This window comes from Mytilus galloprovincialis, chromosome 14 (assembly GCF_965363235.1).
Source record: "Mytilus galloprovincialis chromosome 14, xbMytGall1.hap1.1, whole genome shotgun sequence".
Classification (NCBI taxonomy): domain Eukaryota; kingdom Metazoa; phylum Mollusca; class Bivalvia; order Mytilida; family Mytilidae; genus Mytilus; species Mytilus galloprovincialis.
The window spans coordinates 61680542-61699223 of NC_134851.1; the positions used below are offsets into that span (position 1 = coordinate 61680542).

General features: G+C 32.5%; 1 long non-coding RNA gene across 3 annotated transcripts in view; it reads right to left on the reverse strand.

Annotated features, from left to right (window-relative positions):
* LOC143059796 (uncharacterized) overlaps positions 1 to 18682 on the reverse strand; it is a 28672-nt gene continuing 9990 nt past the window's right edge. For all 3 annotated transcript variants that reach the window (XR_012973609.1, XR_012973610.1, XR_012973611.1), the window contains exons 4-6: positions 6007 to 7318; positions 2201 to 2293; positions 1 to 421 (exon numbers count right to left, since the gene is read on the reverse strand). This is a non-coding gene — a long non-coding RNA (uncharacterized LOC143059796). The remainder of the gene's footprint in view (positions 422 to 2200; positions 2294 to 6006; positions 7319 to 18682) is intronic.

Consider the following 18682-nt stretch of genomic DNA (forward strand, 5'->3'; position numbering starts at 1 on the left):
GGTCTTGGATGACGCTCAACAAGGCAGATGACAACAACGTATAACAAATATCAACTAAATTTTTTTTAATTATTTTTGCGGTTGTATCAAACGGACATATAAACCCATAACGTTAAAAGTGAATGTACCCAAATTCATGCTTCATTAAAAATTTGTGTGAATAAGCATTGTGTATACATTTTTTATATTATTTGGTTGATGCAAACTTCAGTTAGAGAATGGAAACAGAAAATTCAGCATTGTTTCCATAATTGTAAAGAAATATTTAACTTAAATGGAAATTAAGACCTCATTTAACACAAAATTAAAAATAAAAGGTTGAAAAATAAAAGGCAAAGCTACAATATTTACAAACCTTTTGGCTCACTAATGCCATGAATTGATAGCCATACCACAGTGGTAACATCCTGTGTTATCTGATCTAGAAAAGAAAAAAAATACAAAAATAAATATGTAGTAAATATATATACTGTCTTAAGTGTTGAGGTACAATATCCAATAAAGAAAAATAAATCTAACATTAAGACGAAGTTGCAAGTGTTGAATTAATATTTCTGAATGCAGTTGTTTGCCAGCCCAGAATTGCATCAATTGAGGGCAGTATGTTTATTATACTAAGTGCTTGCAGAAACTAATCCTAACTACATAAGCCAAGGTTGTTTATAACTATTAGGATTTTAAATAGCATGAAACATAACCAGTGCTTAACAATTGTAAAGTATTGTGTAACTTATATTCAGAACTGTTAACGTTGGATTATGTTGCTTGATGAATTTGGTGATTAGATTTTGTCAGTTGTCATGGTTGTTGTAGGATTTTTCTTGGATTTCAGTATTTCTGTTATTCTACTTTTTTTGTTATGTATAACAGCACTTACAAAAAGATTTTAATCATTTTAATTAGCCAAACATCATGTAGTCGCCAGAAATATGGTCATTGTATCGAAGCACATGTGAATGGTTCCAGTATGAAAAGAAGATAATTACACTTTTGTGAGATATGAACAAAGAAATGTTTAGCAACATTTTGAAAGCATATATTTCATGCTATTATCATTGCATGAAGTTTTAGAAGAACAATAATGTATACAAAATCATACATGTACATGTATTATTGGGGAAAAAAATGAAAAGCAAAGGAAGGGTGCTTTGGCTGTTGTCTTTCATCCTAAGGTCATGGTCAAATGGTGAGTACCCTGATTTAACATAAGTGAATTTCTTTGTTAGTGTGAGTAACCCTGCAAAGACGCCATTGGCATTGCAACAATTAATAAAAGTATATTTCAGGTGTAAGTAGGATGACAAAAGTATCTCTCATATTTGGAACTTGTAGCTTAACAGTGGAAAAGGTGTTTTCTAGAATTGATGCCACAGTAAACCAATCTTATTTCTCGGATTTAAACAAATGAGTAAAGGTTTTGTGCTACAAGAAAAAAAAGTATCATAAGTATAATGTGTACATACATTTTGAAGTTATTTTGCATTTTTTACAAAAAATATTTACATGGTAATAATGAGAAGTTCTGTTAATATTCACATGCAAATTTCAAAAATGCACACATGACATAGAGGGAATAAAAAGCCATATCTAGTTGTTACAATGGTCAACAAATATGGTCATAATTTAACTTAGGACTCAATAAAAACCAACGCATCCCAGCTGGAGAAAACTCTGCAAATTTTGTTTGTTTTTGGATTTGCAAATTTTAAATTCTTCTTCTTGTCTTTATCATGTTTATGTGTTTACAGATTTTTTTACATCATTTATTAATCTCCCACATTCATGACATTTGAATCAAATGATTGATGATTTGAAACAATCACATGGTCACAGTGTGCCCACATATAACGCATCCAAAGACGATTGTGTAAGATTTATTTTAATTCATTCAGAAGTTATATTATAACTTGCTTATTTATAAAAATCTGACATTTTTTTTTTTAATGTTGCAATGTATTGTAATGAAAGAAAAAACAGTGTATCGTAATTTTCTGTCGATAAACACATCTACATATTTTGTTCTTGTTATCTACAGAGTTTTATAAAATTCTGTTGAGTGGTTTCAGAGGAGTTGGGATGACTAGAACAGGACTGATGGACAAAGTCAAAAACATTATACCCTACAGAACTTTGATCCATGGGTTATAATTAATGTACATGAAATAAAAATCTCAGACATAAGAGATTTTATTTTACTTACACACAATTTTCCATTAGGATCCCCCATGATGCAAACTGTCACATGTCAGTTCTTACCATGCTGACCAAACCAATCACTCTGTTTTTCTCGATACTGTGACAAAAAAGAAAGATACATGTATAACAAAGGTATATGTTCCATACTCCAAGGTATATCTAAAAGTAAATGTCCATAAAAACTGTCAATACAAAATCCCACTATCATATCACTATTAAGTAAAAATACCATTTTTTTTTTAATCATTGTTAATGTTCCATTTTCTGTTCATCGTTCCAGAGTTTTATTTTTTTTACACTATCTACATGTATAGTATATAAATACAAATGGTGTTGTGATGTAAACAAATGACACCATAATGACATTTATGTGGTGAAAACAGATACTTTTGCAGTATAAGCTATTTATTTGTCTAGCAAATATGAATAATTGCATACAATTCACATTTTGTATCATAATCCTTCATGCTTAACAAATAAATTATATACATGTACATGTAATCTGGCATATTTGACTGTAAACACTGAATTTGACTGAGAATGTGTATGTATGCATTGAAAGAAGTGAGCTCCTTCTTTATACGACCGCAGAGGTTGAACCCTGAACGGTTGGGGCAAGTATGGACACAACATTCAAGCTGGATTCAGCTCTAAATTTGGATTGTGATTAAATAGTTGACACATCATAGGTTTCTGACACAGAATGAATGTGTTCTAATGAACTTAAAATTTTTGTTTTCTCTTAGAGCAATTCACTATGCTGTTGAATATTAAACCTCTCAAAAAAATGTTTGAAGAAATTTTCTTTTTTATTTATGAAATTTCAAATGAGAAAAATTGAACCCAATTTTTTTAATCACATCCCCCTTTCCCTTATTCCAAAACTAATCTCAATTAAAATTTCTAATGGAGTTTGCAACAATAACTACTCATTTAAATACATCATAAAATATTAAGATGTAAAAAAACTGCTTGTTATCACTGAATGGTAAAGATTATTTTAATTTATCAGTTGGTAGTAAAAAGTGAATATACATTGTATATTGTATATAACAAAGATTTAAGTTGATTCTGGACAAAGAAAGATAACTCCAATTAAAAAAAATCTTGCTATTGCACAATATTTTGCAATTAGATATTTCTTGCTTACTATTCTGGACAAAGAAAGATAACTCTAATCAAAAAAAAATTTGCTATTTCACAATATTGTGCAATTAGATATTTCTTGCCATTGCGCAATACTGTGCAATTGAAAAGACTTGCTATTGCACAATACTTAATATAATAATTTTAGTTCCTGATTTGGACCAACTTGAAAACTGGGCCCATAATAAAAAATCTAAGTACATTTTTGGATTCAGCATATCAAAGAACCCCAAGATTTCAATTTTTGTTAAAATCAGACTAAGTTTAATTTTGGACCCTTTGGACTTTAGTGCAGACCAATTTGAAAACAGGACCAAAAATGAAGAATCTACATACACAGTTAGATTTGGTATATCAAAGAACCCCATTTATTCAATTTTTGATGAAATCAAACAAAGTTTAATTTTGACCCCGATTTGGACCAACTTGAAAACTGGGCCAATAATCAAGAATCTAAGTACATTTTTAGATTCAGCATATCAAAGAACCTAACTGATTCATTTTTTGTCAAAATCAAACTAAGTTTAATTTTGGACCCTTTGGACCTTAATGTAGACCAATTTGAAAACGGGACCAAAAGTTAAGAATCTACATACACAGTCATGACAGTTAGATTCGGCATATCAAAGAACCCCAATTATTCAATTTTGATGAAATCAAACAAAGTTTAATTTTGGACCCTTTGGGCCCCTTATTCTGTTGGGACCAAAACTCCCAAAATCAATACCAACTTCCTTTTATGGTCATAAACCTTGTGTTTAAATTTCATAGATTTCTATTTACTTATACTAACGTTATGGTGCGAAAACCAAGAAAAATGCTTATTTGGGTCCCTTTTTGGCCCCTAATTCCTAAACTGTTGGGACCTAAACTCCCAAAATCAATACCAACCTTCCTTTTGTAGTCATTAACATTGTGTTTAAATTTCATTGATTTCTATTTACTTAAACTAAAGTTATTGTGCGAAAACCAAGAATAATGCTTATTTGGGCCCTTTTTTGGCCCCTAATTCCTAAACAGGGGTTAATAAATTTTGTTATAGCTCACTAGCCCAGGGCTTATTGGTAGTAGGATTTTACTAGCCCTGTTGGAAGAACTACTAGCCCAACAAAACTGACCTGCTAGCCCTAGTATGCCTTACAAATTCAGAGTTTACTGCAATAACAATGAATTCTATAACCTGAACAATTTTAATCCATTGTACAGTAGATTTTTGCAAATTGGATACACAAAACTTGTGTTAGCAAAACATATCCCGTTAACAGATATATTCAATTAATTGATAATTGAATATTCTGTAATACACTAATGTAATGAGTTGACCAAATCCCAAGATAATACATTCTTGACCACTGCTATGTAAGGATATATAAAAGGATTGGAGTTTTTTTTTATCAGATACATTATCACGTTTGTGTAAAAGAATTATCAGCTGGTAAATTATGTAATGCTCATATTAGTTTTCAGTTATAAAATTCTTTTTATTAAAATAAATTAAATGACCTCAAATATTTATGTGAATAAATATCCCCATCCATAGTTTTGGTCTTTATAATTGTTTTATAAATGTAGTACAGTAATATCCATATTAAAACGTTTATCACAGGTAGGCTAATTGTGGGCTATAAAAAGATCACAACCTGAGCACAGTCTCTAAACTGAAATCGTATTTTTTATAAATTTTTATTTCTTTAAAAATCGAATTCATTTAAATCTCAATGAAGATTATCATGATTGATGAAATTTTATCTCATCAAGTTTAAGTTTTCTGAAGACTGTTAATGTTTAGGTCATGGTTCTGGAGGCTTCTTCGCAGTATGTAAACAAAATCAAAATAGCGTCCATAACATGTGCACGTTTCAAAAGTTATATCTGACAAAAGACAGGTTTCTGCTGTGAAAAGGGATTCACATTTATATTGCAATAAATTTTACAGAAAGAGGTTGAATCAGGTTGCATAAGCAATGTACAATACCCCCTGTACTGACACATCGATATTGAAAGTACCGGATCCACCCAGAGTGATTTGTTCTATTTTAAAACTTGTACAAAATCAGTTCAAATTCAGGGAATCCCGGATGACGTTGTCGAATCTGATTGGCTAAAATAGAAAAGTGATGAAGGGATTTTCCCCTTTCTATTTTCGAAACGTCAAGATTTGTTTGTTACTAGTCCGTCGGGCATATTGGGTTAAAAGTGTTGGTTGCCCGAATCCTAAACGCTGCAGCCCCGGTCGTCGGGCTAGTGGATTTTTTAACCCCTGCTAAACTGTTGAAACCAAAACTCCCAAAATCAATCCCAACCGTTTTTTTGTGGTCATAAATCTTGTGTCAAAATTTCATAGATTTCTATTAACTTAAACTAAAGTTATAGTGCGAAAACCAAGAAAATGCTTATTTGGGCCCTTTTTGGCCCCTAATTCCTAAAATGTTGGGACCAAAACTCCCAAAATCAATACCAACCTTCCTTTTGTGGTCATAAACCTTGTGTTAAAATTTCATAGATTTCCATTAACTTTTACTAAAGTTAGAGTGCGAAAACTAAAAGTATTCGGACGACGACGACGACGACGACGCCAACGTGATAGCAATATATGACGAAAAATTTTTCAAATTTTGCGGTCGTATAAAAATCTAAATTTTATGCATTTGAATAGTTATATACCTTTTATGGCAGGAATTTCATTGCAAACTCCATGATTATTAAAATCTGCTGAGGCTTGAGGTCCTTTAGGATATCCAGTTGTGATTGGTCTTAGTTGATTGTTCAGACTATATGTCTCTTCCAGACATGCATCTGATCCATGGTTTGATACAGTTAATTTTCTCTCCTGAATCTTCACAGAACGGAGCACACTGTAACATTTTCAACATCTCGAATCAGCTGACACTGCTCATGATCACATGCTGAGTATAATTCTAGCCTTTTTGGGTAACTGAGAAGTCAAGTAATGCAATGGTCTGCACGTCTACTCTGAGATGCACAATGTACATGACGTAGTTTAAAATCAATTTTAAGGCACTGCTTTGCTGCAGAAATCTTATTATTACAAAACTTGGGCTGTTCATTTGACATACATGTGGATCCCTTATTATGAAGCTCTTCAATCATCTCTTCAAGTCGTGTAAATGTGTCATTTTCATCTGTTGCAATATTGTCTAGACCTTGTAAACTTGTTCTTTTTGAAGCTGCATATGTTTGTAAGATTCTATACAAGGATGATTTTCTTAATGGAGTAAAGTCAGTATTTTCACAATAAGAAAGATATATATCATATATATATTAACCATCTGTGAAAGACATACTGTTCTGACTACATCTGGAATACTTAGACTTTTGCCACAGAGTCCAATTTCATATCTGGTGTTTCATACATTTAACTAACTGATTGAACAAAACAGGAGTCAGTTAAGAATGCCATAGAATGTTTTAATTTGACAGTGTTCATCCTTTTTCTGGGGTATTTTTCTTTGACCATGTCAACTAATCCTGTGGTTTCAATATCTAATATTTAGACTGATAATACATGTAGCTTGAAATGTTAGGTATGTATCTGTTTATATCTGACTTTGTGTATTTTTTGGACAGAACAGCCAGCAGTTGCTACTTTAATACATTGTTTTCAGTCTGTATGTTCATCTTAAATAATGTTAATATAAATCCTTCAGGTAATGAAGTTGTAATTCCAGAAGATAGTTTTGCTTTCTTTTAAATTCATCAGACTGGCCAGGTGCAATTCAAATATGTGTGATACAACTTCCTCAGTTTTTTTCGTGTATAGTATCTTTTGGTGCAGTCTGATGTACTATTCCAAGTTGTTTTAGTTGCAATTTTAAGGAACTCACAGTATTATTTGAGATCAGTGTCAAACAGTTATTAACATTACCAAGTTGATGATCAGTACATGTACTTCCCTGTGCCACAAAAATTCTGACGTCTGACTCCAATTTGATATCTGTGAATCTGTAATAGATCCCTGAAATAAAAGAATACAATTAACAGATATCTATGAACATGATACATTAATAATTCTTATAATAATATGATTTGCATATATCAATAAATACTTGAACGGGATTGGTCAATTTCATTATTCCCCCTTGGTTTACACTTCAATAAATATAAAAAAGAAGATGTGGTATGAATGCCAATGAGACAACTATCCACAAAAGACCAAAATGATACAGACATTAACAACTATAGGTCACTGTACGGCCTTCAACAATGATCAAAGCCTATACTGCATAGTCAGCTATAATAGGCCCCGATAAGACAATGTAAAACAATTCAAACGAGAAAATGATACATTAATAATTCTTATAATAATATGATTTGCATATATATATCAATAAATACTTGAACAGGATTGGTCAATTTCATTATTCCCCCTTGGTTTACACTCCAATAAATATAAAAAAGAAGATGTGGTATGAATGCCAATGAGACAACTATCCACAAAAGACCAAAATGACACAGACATTAACAACTATAGGTCACTGTACGGCCTTCAACAATAATCAAAGCCCATACCCCATAGTCAGCTATAATAGGCCCTGATAAGACAATGTAAAACAATTCAAACGAGAAAATGATACATTAATAATTCTTATAATAATATGATTTGCATATATCAATAAATACTTGAACAGGATTGGTCAATTTCATTATTCCCCCTTGGTTTACACTCCAATAAATACAAGAGGCTGTCACAACGACAGCAAACCGGATTTATTAATATTTATTTGTGTCCTGGCAATATCACAAGAACCATTACTGATGAATGGTGAAAGTGAAAATCGTCAATATCAAATTTGACCTCCGTTTTGTCATCAGTATCAACATCTTAAAATTTGAAAAGCTTAGATTGAATGGTTCATGAGTAAATGCAACAACGTGAATGGAAACGCCATTTCACAATCTTTCAAGAACCATAACTCCTGAACGGTAAAAGTCAAAATCGTCATTATTAAACTTGACCTCTAATTTGCCATCAGTAACAACATATAAAAATTTCAAAAGCTTTGGTTGAATGGTTCATGAGAAAATGCACGGACACGACTGGAAACACCATTTTTCAATCTTTCAAGAACCATAACTCCTGAACGGTAAAAGTCAAAATCGTCATTATTGAACTTGACCTCTATTTTGTAATCAGTAACAACATATTAAAATTTGGGAAGCTTTGGTAAAACAGTTCATGCGTAAATGCACGAACACGACTGGAAACACCATTTTTCAATCTTTCAAGAACCATAACTCCTGAACGGTAAAAGTCAAAATCGTCATTATTAAACTTGACCTCCATTTTGTCATCAGTAACAACATATTAAAATTTGGGAAGCTTAGGTAGAACAGTTCATGCATAAATGCACGGACACGACTGGAAACTCCATTTTTCAATCTTTCAAGAACCATAACTCCTGAACGGTAAAAGTCAAAATCGCCATTATTGGACTTGATCTCCATTTTGTCATCAGTAACAACATATTAAAATTTGGAAAGCTTAGGAAGAACAGTTCATGCGTAAATGCAGGGACACGACTGGAAACTCCATTTTTCAATCTTTCAAGAACCATAACTCCTGAACGGTAAAAGTCAAAATCGCCATTATTGAACTTGACCTTCATTTAGGTGTCAGTAACAACATATTAAAATTTTAAAAGCTTTGGTTGAAAGGTTCATGAGTTAATGCACGGACAACATTTAATTCCCGCCCGCCCGCCCGACCGACCGACCGACCGCCCGCCCGACCGCCCGCCCGCCGTACATCCCCAAATCAATAACCGACATTTTTGTCACAAAAATCCGGTTAATAAAAAAGAAGATGTGGTATGATTGCCAATGAGACAACTATCCACAAAAGACCAAAATGACACAGACATTAACAACTATAGGTCACTGTACGGCCTTCAACAATGATCAAAGCCCATACCCCATAGTCAGCTATAATAGGCCCTGATAAGACAATGTAAAACAATTCAAACGAGAAAACTAACGGTCTATTTATGTAAAACAAGAGGCTGTCACAACAACAGCAAACCAAATTTATTAACATTTATTTGTATCCTGCCAATATCACAAGAACCATAACTGATGAACGGTGAAAATGAAAATTGTCAATATCAAATTTGACCTCCATTTTGTCATCAGTATCAACATATTAAAATTTGAAAAGCTTAGGTTGAATGGTTCATGAGTAAATGCACGGACACAACTGGAAAAGCCATTTTTCAATCTTTCAAGAACCATAACTCCTGAACGGTAAAATTCAAAATCGTCATTATTGAACTTGACCTCCATTTTGTCATCAGTAACAACATATTAAAATTTGAGAAGCTTTGGTTGAACAGTTCATGTGTAAATGCACGGACACAACTGGAAATGCCATTTTTCAGTCTTTCAAGAACCATAACTCCTGAACGGCAAAAGTCAAAATCGTCATTATTGAACTTGACCTCCATTTTGTCATCAGTAACAACATATTAAAATTTGAAAAGCTTTGGTTGAACAGTTCATGGGTAAATGCACGGACACGACTGGAAAAGCCATTTTTCAATCTTTCAAGAACCATAACTCCTGAACGGTAAAAGTCAAAATCGTCATAATTAAACTTGACCTCCATTTTGTCATCAGTAACAACATATTAAAATTTGGGAAGCTTTGGTTGATAAGTTCATGCGTAAATGCACAGACACGACTGGAAAAGCCATTTTTCAATCTTTCAAGAACCATAACTCCTGAACGTTAAAGTCAAAATCATCATTATTGGACTTGACCTTCATTTTGTTGTCTGTAACAACATATTAAAATTTGAAAAGCTTTGGTTGAACGGTTCATGAGTAAATGCACGGACAATATTTAGTTGCTGCCCGGCCGCCCGCCCGACCGGTTGCCCGCTGTACATCCCCAAATCAATAACCGACATTTTTGTCACAAAAATCCGGTTAAAAATGAACGAACAACAAATATGTAACACATAAACAAACGTAAAACCACTGAATTACAGGCTCCTGATTTCATGTTTCTGAAACCACTTTCATAAACTTCAGTGATCTATTCATGCGCAATACACATGCATAAAAGGATCCCAGGATTTTCATCAAATTGAGATTGAAAAACAAATAAACATAACAGTAGACTTTTTTCTATTTAATGCACATATAACAGAAAAAAAACAAGAATGTGTCCATATATAGTACACGGATGCCCCACTCGCACTATCATTTTACATGTTCACTGGACAGTGAAATTGGGGTCAATACTTTAATTTGGCATTAAAATTGGAAAGATCATATCATAGTTAATATGTGTACTAAGTTTCAAGTTGATTGGACTTCAACTTCATCAAAAACTACCTTGACCAAAAACTTTTCTTTATTCATTTATAGTTACAGAATTAATTTTTTTCCTAGTGTGCCAAATAAAAATAGATATGTGCTTTCAGTTACCCAACAATAAGTCAAATGAATGAATGGTTCATTAAAGTGCAACCTGTATATATACAAAACTAAATATCTAGTACAAAAAATTAACTATTTTTTTATATTATATTAAGTAAAGATAAAGTACTAGTAGTAAAAGTAGCAAAAAAAATATCAATTTAAAAACTTGTTTCATGGCACTGAATGAATTAGTCCCTGTTATTTCTTATCTTTACATCAAAATGATACGTATTTTTAACAAAGTTATCTAACAAATAGTCTATTAATGCGTAGTTTTCTCTAGGTATATTTTTTCTGTCTACCGTCCGTCTGTTGTCATTATCGTGAAAATGCGGATTTTTGTCATATCTGGTCCGGTTCCGATCCGTAGTTTACACAAAAATGTGCAATGGCGGCCGTAGAAAAATTTACGAAAATGAGTCCGAGAATAAACATTGTTTGACAAGAGATTGTGAATGAATAAGACGCTTTTAATGCATTAAATGAATTAAACATAATCTTAAGCCAATTAGGATCACTTTTTAAAGAAGTATCAAACTTATTTTAGCTCAAAACCAAAATTCTCGCTCTCGTATTACCGGAAGAGAAAGAAAGTATTTTTTGGAGACTCGAGTTGCACAAATAAACGACCTTTTAAAAAATAAAAAAATCGTTTTAATCTTTGAAATTTCATAATACAAAACATATATTTCGAATTGTTTTTGTAATTGAATTTTTCCATGTCGAAATTGGTGATTGCAGACACGTGGCAAGTGTCAGCTTGGGATATTCGCATCCAAACAGTTATCACCCTGAGGGCAATTAACACCTGGCTATTCAATCTCTTAATTGCCTTTAGTGTCCGACTTAAAGGGATTACAATTAAAGGTGATTTAATTTTTATGATTATAATCGATAATAGATGAAAGTTCAAAATTGAGGACAAGTAAAATAGCATCTTCAAAATAATTATAGCGTCGCGGGAATTATTATAGCATCACGGTGAAAAAATATAGCGTCGTGGTACCGCGACACTAAAACGGCCTGGGGAGAACACTGTCACCCTGCTAAGCCGAACCATTTTCTTTGTAAAAGTTATCTCCCTATTCACTGTTTTTCATCTGTGTGCATCTCCTTCGTAACAAAAAAAGATATCGACAAAATTCTTTTTACAAATAGTTCGTTACATCCTCAGTAATTTTTGGCTTATTTGGATCGGAGCGATTCGATGAAATTTTTATGGAGTTATCTCCCTTAACAAAATAAATTTGTCGGTATGTTCATTTAATTCATAAACAGTTAACCGTATAACCCTGGAATGTTTTTATTTGAGTCCCCTAGGTCCTAACTTAGAAAATGAGGTCAAGGTCAAAGGTCAAGGTCAAGTTCTCAATTGTGACTTTTGCTTGTTTTTGCATTTTCTCCGACACTTTGAAAGATACATACTTTTTTGCATTTTCTCCGACACTTTGAAAGATACATACTAAAGAACAAGTGCAAAATGTAAGCTTTATTGTGATGAAGATATGCTACATTTAGTCTTATACAATTTAATGGCATCTTATAGGAGTTGTTGCCCCTCAAATGTCTTGATATGAGGTTATTTGATTATGACTTCAACTAAGTTCATTATAAAGGCATTTGACCTTGTACAAAAGATTAGGTGACAAATGACCTTGAAAAATGACTACCGGAAGTGACCTTGAGAAAACCGGAAGTAGCCTTTTTTGCAATTTTTCATCTCAAAGTACCCAGAATCAATATATTTTGTCATATAGATACATAAACTGATTACTGGAGACTAAACATGACTTCCAACAAACCGGAAGTGGCCAATTATTTCCCCTTCTACATACAATAGTATATAAAAACTATATATTTTTGGAATCAGTGTGAAATAAGCTATCATATGAGACCGGAAGTGACATTTATTTCACCGGAAGTAGCATATTATCTCCCTTTTATCACTCAAAAACATAATTAAACCTTTATTTATCTCATCAGTATGAAGAAACTATCTTCTTATCAAAATTTCTTTGGTGTGGAAAGACTTTCAATTGTTCTCTGAACAATTGGTTTTTAATTGTATTTGTTCTGATTATTATTATTTTTTTTTTTTCCGCCACATTCTAAAATTTTTGTTTCACAATATGTCGCTTAGATATTTTGTATATTGTATCGTATAGTTTATACGGCTTTAAATCTCACCCTGCTAAGACGAACAATTTTCTTTGTAAGAGTTATCTCCCTATTCACTGTTTATCATTTGTGTGCATCTCCTTCGTAACAAAAAAAGATATCTACAAAATTCTTTTTCTTAATTGTTCGTTACATCCTTAGGAATATTTGGCTAATTTGGATCAAAGCAATTTGATGAAATTTTATAGGAGTTATCTACCTTTACAAAATAAATTTGTCGGAATGTATTTTTAACTTATAAACCATTAACCGTACGGAATGTTTTTATATATATGAGTTCCCTAGGTACTAACTTAGAAATTGAGGTCAAGGTCAAAGGTCAAGGTCAAGTTCTCATTTGTGACTTTTGCTTGTTTTTGCATTTTCTCTGTCACTTTGAAAGGTACATATAAAAGAACAAGTGCAAAATGTCTGCTTTATTGTAATGAAGATATGCTACATTTAGACTTATACAATTGAATGGCATCTTATAGGAGTTGGTGCCCCTGAAATGTCTTGATATGACGTTATTTCATTATAACTTCAACTAAGTTCATTATAAAGGCATTTGACCTTGTACAAAAGGTTAAATGACAAATGACCTTGAAAAATGACTACCGGAAGTGACCTTGGGAAAACCGGAAGTAGCTTTTTTTGCAATTTTTACATATAAAAGTACTCAGAATCCATATATTTCGTCATATAGATACATAAACTGATTACTGACGACTAAAAATGACTTCCAACAAACCGGAGTGGCTAATTATCTCCCATTCTACATACAATAGTATATAGAAACTATATATTTTTGGAATCAGTGTGAAAAAAGCTCTCATATGAGACCGGAAGTGACATTCATTTCACCGGAAGTAGCATATTATCTCCCTTATATCTCTCAAAAATATAATTAAACCATTATTAATTGCATCAGTATGAAGAAACTATCTTCTTATCAAAATTTCTTTGTTGTGGAAAGACTTTCAATTGTTTTAATTTTCTTTGGTTTTTCTTCTGACATCAGACACAGACTTCTCTTGAAATGAATTTTAATGTGTGTATTGTTATGCGTTTACTTTTCTATATTGGCTAGAGGTATATGGGTGGGTTGAGAAAATTAAAATAATACAAGACTAACAAAAGCCAGAGGCTCCTGACTTGGGACAGGCGCAAAAACGCCTGCATTTTTGCGCCTGTCCCAAGTCAGGAGCCTCTGGCCTTTGTTAGTCTTGTATTATTTTAATTTTAGTTTCTTGTGTACAATTTGGAAATTAGTATGGCGTTCATTATCACTGCACTAGTATATATTTGTTTAGGGGCACTCTGAACGACGCCTCCGGGTGCGGGAATTTCTCGCTACATTGAAGACCTGTTGGTGACCTTCTGCTGTTGTTTTTACTTGTTGTGGTCTCTTTGACACATATCCCATTTCCATTCTCAATTTTATTTAAAAATGTATAACTGTATAAAATTAAGATTCATACACAATTCCGGGAAATTTCATGAATGATTTGGTGAATTTACGTCATGGCAATTTAGGCAAAACACAATGTCATACGATAGAAAACTTTCAAAGGGAAGATTATTTCGTTACTTGTACACTTCAAATTCAGTTTATATCTAGTTAAAATGAAGTTTTTGAGGTAAGTGCTATTTCTTTTTAAATCCTGTTGCATTTATCGGACATTTATGGTTTTTAGAAAGTAAAGATGGTGGCATACTCCTTAGTTACAATATTCCATTGTGCTTTTGGTGGTAAATATAGTAGTCATCAATTAAATGATGTTAATTAATAATCGCTTATGATTGCCTGAAGAATTATAAGGATTAAACATATATTTTCTAGAGGTTATTGATGTGTAAACTGGGTCTCTTACTCACAAACAGGGTTTACGCTGGCAGTTGCCATTTTCGTATTTTGAAAAAATAATAATTGTGGTGAATATATATAAATTCCATCATTTGCAAAAGAATTTAATCTTGTTTATTTGGTTTGTTTTGAGTTTCTCAGACTTTACCTGATCAGACAATACTCTGAATTGACCTTAAGCTTGTTAAAATTTTGACAAAAAATCAATAATCAGGTGATTGCATTTAAGATGGTACCTAACACAACAGGGAGATAACTCTGTAAAGTCATCTAAATGTTTTAATTACGTTGTGTTGTAAAAGGAATATTTAGCTTCTCAATGATCAAAATTGGTGTTTGTCAAACTGCTATATAACCAGTGTAATTCTTCTGACAAAACAGTTGGTTCAAAATTTTTGAAATTTTTATATTTTTGTTAAAGGGTCAAAGTACATACTTGACAAAATTTTATGAAAATTAAACGAGCCAAATTAATTTTAGTGAAAGTGTTGGGTACCACTTTTTAAAATAGCTATAAGCAACAAAGAACTAATCGATGAAGGTGTTAATTGTATTGTTTGACAAAATGATATGATTAAATGACATATATGTCACATGTCACATAAAGGATTTTACCACTTTGCATCGCATGTGTTTAAAGCCAACTTTTGGCTCTGATATAGATAATTGATTTGAAATGGTCTTTTTTCATTAAAGTCGTTTTGGCGATGCATGTGTTTCAAGGATAGTTTTTACGTCTCAACTTTTTCATATTTTTACGTCAACTTTTTCATATCATTGGTTTGGAATAGAAAACTGTCCGGATGAAGGAATATATTCAACAGGTTGAGATCAACAACTCAAATGCATGTTAGACCTTCAATGTATTTTTTTTTTTTACTACAAATGTAATGAGGGATCCATTTAAAGTGATACAAAATTTGTTTTGTTTTAAAAAAATAAGAAACCTTTCCTAAAGAGCTTTACATCTATCTGCAATTATAAGGTCAGACATGTCCAGGAATTTATTTTCTTCCTGAACTTGTATCTCTTCTTTAAAAGTGAAAGTAAGTGGACCCCTCTTTAAGGTAAGTTGTTCCAAATATAATGGATCCCCCCTTCCCTATAAGCTAAAAAAGCAAAGAGCTTATTTTAAACCAGATGCTCTGCATGGCGCAGCTTTATATGACCGCAGAGGTTGAACCCTGAACGGTTGGGGCAAGTATGGACACAACATTCAAGCTGGATTCAGCTCTAAATTTGGATTGTGATTAAATAGTTGACACAGCATAGGTTTCTGACACAGAATGAATGTGGTCTAATAAACTTAAAATTTGTTTTTTGCCTTTGAGCAATTCACTATGCTGTTGAATATAAATCCTCTCAAAAATATGTTTGAAGAAATTTTCTTTTTATTCATGAAATCTGAAATGAGAAAAATTGACCCCCCCCCCCCTTCCCCCCCAATTTTTTTTTCACATCTCCCTTTCCCTTATTCCAAAACTGATCTCAATCCAAATTTCTAATGGAGTTTGCAACAATAACTACTCATTTAAATACATCATAAAATATTAAAATGTAAAAAAAGTGCTTGTTATCACTGAATGGTAAAGATTGTTTTAATTTATCAGTTGGTAGTAAAAGTGAATATACATTGTATATTGTATAAAACAATGATTTAAGTTGATTCAACTACTATTCTGGACAAAGAAAGATAACTCCAATTGAAAATTTCTTGCTATTGCGCAATATTGTGCAATTAGATATTTCTTGCTATTGCGCAATACTGTGCAATTGAAAATACTTGCTATTGCACAATACTGTGCAATTGAAGATTTCTTGCTATTGCTGAATACTGTACGTGCAATTGAAAATTTCTTGCTATTGCACAATACTTAATATAATAATTTTGGATCCTGATTTGGACCAACTAGAAAACTGGGCCCATAATAAATCAAAGCACCAAAGGGTGCTATAGGCAGTTAATCAAAAAACCCAAAGGCAAACTTGGTAAAGGTCAGATGAATAGTGTCAATTATTTATCTCAGGCATTGTTCTCAGCTATTTCTAAAGTATCAAATAATGCTTGTACAGTAATGTTTATGTTATGCAATCGTACTACTTTCAAAAGTTATTTCCAATTTATATTTATAAAGATTCAATGTTTGAGATTATACACATACAGCTGTCCTATGTTAGGGGAGAGTTTTGTGCCAGTTAAGATGTTTAAGCCCCCCCATTTTGTATGCACCTGTCCATAGTGAGGACCCACTAATGCAGGGCTTTCCCATGAAATTGAAGTAGAAGGCTCAATTAAAATTATAGGCGGCTGTAACATGCGTTCAGCGAAGCCAGACGCGGCCCATCAAGCTATAAGCTTGGTGCCTTATGGCAGGGGGTCTGGGGTCCCTCAAGGCCACCAGAAGCTCTGGCATAAATAGAGCATGAAATCCTGCATTCTCGCAATCTCCTGGCACCTAATTTCATCTTTCATTTTTTATGTATGAAATTTAAGAAAGAAATAAAAATCTCAAAGAAACTTCATTTTTTTTGTTATAGTTTTTTATTTTTATTACCTTATGCTTAAAATTCATTTACTTTTAAAGGAGTTTTATTTATATAATAATCCGGTTTGTTATAAATCTTGATCGATTTATTTTGCATAACTACATGAATTTGTAAACAAATGACCCCCCTCTTCTCTCTAGAGACTGTTACGTGTATTTAAATCATACAATTATTTCTCAAGCATTGACAGAAAATTGATATATCCTCTGATTTTTTATTTTTTTTTGTAAACTGTTCAATAAGTCTGATACATAAATCATTTGGAAATGTTATTTATTTGAGGTCGAGTCGACAATATTCTACTTTCGTTTTTGACCTTGATTCTCTGAACACCACGTGGACTTTGAAAAATGAGCTTCAAAAGATACTGTTTTCCAGATTCTGAACAATCTACTACACTTTCTTTAATTTGACTGATATTATTCCATAACATAAGATTGTCATCCTATCTGATTGTCTTCACGTTTTAAAAGCCAAAAAAAAAGCCAACGAGTTAATGGCCATCGGAACGTCTCTATTGTTATCGTTTAATGACTACCGGAACCTCTCTCTTGTTATCTTTGAAAAGAAACGATGCATTCTGACTTTAAATAGACAACCAATCAGTGACCTGAATTCATGTGAACTATATTTAGCCCACGGAAAACACTGACTTTTCACCCTTGTTTATCGTGACCGCGACTTTGCGACAATACGTCTCTCGGCTGCCTGTAAACATTTGAAAAAAGATATTTTTTATCTTTTTGAATTATATTTTTGTCAGTGAAGTAGCCGGCACTTGAAGCCACCGAAAGCCCTAATCATCAGAATCCTCTCAATTTAAAAGGTACGTAAATTTCGTCTTCTATGTAATTTGAAATTGCCGCCAACTTATTACTAGACTACAGTACTGACGTATGTAATACGTATCGATGACAAACAATATTCCTACGACTTTTGCCATTTGGGAAATGTAAACGACTCATCTTTATAGATTTTCGGCGACCAAATATTTCATACAATTGTTCTTTGGCATCTTAGCCAACAGCACAGGGGATAATAAACTATAGAAGGATTTCTATCGAGCACTACTTCCTATGTGCATCTTCAAAACTTTTGGGAAAATCGACGACCATTTAACGTTTTTATGATAATATTTTTTATATTCCAGAATAAAAAGTATGACAAAAGTGTCCAATTAGTTATAAATAACATGATAGCCAGCCAGATAATAAAAGTGGCACATATTTCAGCATTTATTGGGTAGAACATAAATCTAGGGTGTTCGCATAAAGCAGCTTAACTGCTTAAAAATCTAAGTACATGTTTAGATTCAGCATATCAAAGA